Genomic DNA, 4038 nt, shown 5'->3' on the forward strand with positions numbered 1-4038 from the left:
TGTCTGAGTGACTTGCTTATATCCCAGCTGGGCTGTGCAACGGGGAGGAGGAGCTGCGAGGAGGAGGAGGGTGGAGTTATCCAAAACCTGGGTGGAGACAAACCCACTTGCTTGGGAAAGGCTGGAAAAGCATCGCTGGGAAAAGGGGGGGACTTGGGAGGACGGCTCTGGGGTGCAAACACCCCATATCCCCCCTTTTCTAGTGCCATGCCCCCAGCTGAGGCTAGTTTTCACCTTGGGGGGGACTTGGCAAGGGCAAAGTGCACCCTAAGAGCGGCTGCAGCAATGGGGTGCAGCCAGGCACCCCCAGGACATCGCTGCCCCACAGGACAGGGCAGGTGGCACCTCAGCAGCTGACCCCAGGGTGCTGGGGGGGCTCCTGGCACACCCCAAATGCTGCACAGCGCCCTGGAGCACCCCAAACTCTGGGCTCCGGGGACCCAAATAGAGTCCCAGCTCACCCAAAACACCATTGCCTGGGGCACCCCCGAACCCCAAGGCAACACATAGAGCCCTGGGGCACCAGAGGACAGCCCCCTCCCCGCCCAGTTTCCCCAGCACTAGCTTTGCCCAGTTCTCCCAGCATTTTCCAGCTCTCCCCAGTACCAGCTGTGCCCAGTTTTATCCTTTCTGCCAGTTTCCCCTGTCCCAGTTCCCTGCCCCAGCTCTTTCCCATTCTCCCACCTCCCAATACCAACCATTCCCAGTGCCACCAGAGCTCAACCATTCTCCCAGTATCTCCAGTTCCCAGCATGGGTGATTCCCAGTCCTCCCAGATGATGGCCAGCTTGGTGCAGGGTGCCTCCCTTGAAGAACCGCTGAGATTCGACAGCTCGTGACTTCTAGATCTGCCTCACGCTTCCTGGCACCCCCCAGTGCTACCGCAGCGGGGGTTGTCCCCTCCTGGGCCTTTGTGTCCCCCCCCCATGCTTTGCACAACAAAGCCAGTCCCTCCTTCATGGGAGAACTGGGAATGACAAGGGGAACAGAGAAGCAACCCTTCTGCACCCCAGAAACGAGGGTTTGAGCCAGGACCTTGGTGATGGCCATGGGGGTGACGGTCATGGGGGTGACAGTCATGGGGGTGATGGCCATGGGGGTGATGGTAATAGGGGTGATGACCATGGGGGTGATGGCCATGGGGGTGACAGACATGGGGATGATGGCCATGGGGGTGATGGTCATGGGGGTGGTGGTCATGGGGGTGATGGCCATGGGGGTGATGGTAATAGGGGTGATGGCCATGGGGGTGATGGTAATAGGGGTGGTGGTCATGGGGGTGATGGCCATGGGGGTGATGGTAATAGGGGTGATGGCCATGGGGGTGATGGCCATGGGGGTGATGGTAATAGGGGTGATGGCCATGGGGGTGATGGTAATAGGGGTGGTGGTCATGGGGGTGATGGCCATGGGGGTGGTGGTCATGGGGGTGGTGGTTATGGGGGTGATGGCCATGGGGGTGATGGTCATGGGGGTGATGGCCGTGGGGGGCTCCACCTTCATCCTTCTTGAGCTCCTGCTTGCAAAATGGGGCTCTGCAGCGAAGAAAGCTGGAAAAGGAGCCGCACCCTGTGGCTGGGGACACTGGTGAGAGCCTGGGCAGCGATGCCCACCCCAAAGCACCACCCTCCCCAGCCACCCCATGCGGACGGAGGGGTCGGGAGCTGACGAGACGTGAGGTCAAAGGCACGGTGAGAGCGTTGCTTCCCGAGCCACGGCCGGCCCAGCTCGTCCTGCGACCGAGCTCGATTCGCTTCCCAACTAATTGAATCGCGGGAATGACTCACGCAGCAACCGGGGCAACACACGCAAACACACGCACACACACGCATGCGCAGGGCCGCGCGTGCCTGCGCGCTTTATGAATGATTAATCCCCGCTCCGATGAGTCACTGCTGCCAGCAACGGTAGCGGGGTGGGGGGAGAGGGACTGTGGCAAAAAAAAAAATACATCCAGGGTCCAACTTGCCAAAAGCAACGGCGTGATGCCAAGGAGCCGCCCCAGAGCTGGGGGGGGGCGGATGGGGCAGTTGGGGTGCAGCCCGCCCAGCACTGCCATGGGGAGAGGGTTTTTTGGGGGGGTATTTGGGGTGCTCAGCTTGCCCAGCACTCCCTTCCCCATCGCTGCTTGCTGGGGGTCCCTCTCTGCACCCAGAGGGACTCTTGGGTGCTGCGTGGGGGGGGTGACTGCTGCCACCCACCCGGTGCTGGTCTCCCTGCTGACCCCGAGGGCGTCTACTCTCTTTTACCCCGCTCCTTCGGTCAGTCCTTTGCGTTTGCAGCTGAATTCCCCTTTTCCTCCCTCTTTCTGCCCCGGGGCTGCCTTTCCTCCCCCATGTCCCCCCAAACACTCATCCCCTTCCCTGGGTGGGGGGGACACTGCAGCCCTGGGGACCCCCATGCACGTCACGTCCCCACGGGAGGTGACATCACGTAGGACCCCAGCGCCTGGCAATGCAGGCGGGGGACATGGCCAGGGATGGTGACATTGGCCCTGGCACCACGACGGGCCAATTTGGGGACTCGCAGCCCCCCGGGACGCCCCGTGCGTGCGGCGCAGGCGAAGGCGGGGTCTGGCCGAGGGCTGGGATGGCAGTTGCCAAGCCGCGGGGCACTGTGGGACGCCGACAGCCGCCTTCCACCGCGCAGCTTTGTTTTGTTTTAAAAAAGTTACCGCCGGGGTGGGAAGGAAAGAGTTTGGTGACCTTCGCCTCCGGCTGCTCCCCGAGCAGGCGACGTTCACCAGGGTCCTGAGCATCCCTTGGGATAAGGACAACGGGGTTAAATCTTCCTTGTCTTAATGGAAGGGAGGGAGGGAGCAGCTCAGGCAACAGCTAAAAATGTCAGCGAAGGGTCATGGGCACAGCCTGTCCCCTCTCTGGCAGCCCCCAGCACGTCCCCACAGAGCTCCAGCTGGGCACGGGACCCTGGCACTCGATGCCATGCTTCGCTGTCCTGGGGGACTGAGTTTGAGGGGTTCCCCCAGGCTGGGGGCAGTGGGGTGATATGGGGAGGCTGGAGGGGGTCTGCTGGCGGAGGACTCCCCAGGGCTTTTGAAATTCTTGGTGGCATCAGCAGCCCGGAGTAAAGAAGCCCTGAGGAGGGTCAGACTCAGGCTCCTGCGCACTGGTTGCTCCACGCAGAGCCCCTCTGGGAGGGGATGGTGATGCCCCCCGTATTGCACCCTTGAGAAGGGATGGAGAGCAGCCCTGAGGAGGACTTGGGGGTGATGGTTGAGGAGCTCACCATGAGCCAGCAACGTGCGCTCGCAGCCCAGAAAGCCAACCGTGTCCTGGGCTGCATCCCCAGCAGCGTGGCCAGCAGGGTGAGGGAGGGGATTCTGCCCCTCTGCTCCGCTCTCGGGAGACCCCCCTGCAGTGCTGCGTCCAGCTCTGGGCCCCCAACAGCAGAAGGACACGGAGCTGGTGGAGCGAGTCCAGAGGAGGCCACGGAGATGATGCGAGGGCTGGAGCCCCTCTGCTATGGAGACTGGCTGAGAGAGTTGGGGCTGTTCAGCCTGGAGAAGAGAAGGCTCCGGGGAGACCTTCTAGCACCTTCCAGCACCTGAAGGGGCTACAGGAAAGCTGGAGAGGGACTTTGGCCAAGGGCATGGAGTGACAGGACGAGGGGAACAGTTTTAAACTGAAAGAGGGGAGATTGAGATGAGATATTGGGAAGAAATTCTTTGGTGTGAGGGTGGTGAGACCCTGGCTCAGGTTGCCCAGAGAAGCTGTGGCTGCCCCCTCCCTGGCAGTGTTCAAGGGCAGGTTGGATGGGGCTTGGAGCAACCTGGTCTGGTGGAAGGTGTCCCTGCCCGTGGCAGGGGGGTGGGGACTGGATGGTCTTTAAGGTCCCTCCCAACCCAAACCGTTCTGTGATTCCATAATTTAAACCAGATGCTCTGGTTTAAATCATGGAATCACAGATGCAGCCCGTGGGCTGCATCACGGGCGGGTTGGGAGGACAGGCTCAGCTCTGCACCTCCCTTCCCTGCCGCCGCCAGCCCCGCCATGGCACGCTGCAGGACGGTGCACGGCG

This window comes from Nyctibius grandis, chromosome 17 (assembly GCF_013368605.1).
Source record: "Nyctibius grandis isolate bNycGra1 chromosome 17, bNycGra1.pri, whole genome shotgun sequence".
Classification (NCBI taxonomy): Eukaryota; Metazoa; Chordata; class Aves; order Nyctibiiformes; family Nyctibiidae; genus Nyctibius; species Nyctibius grandis.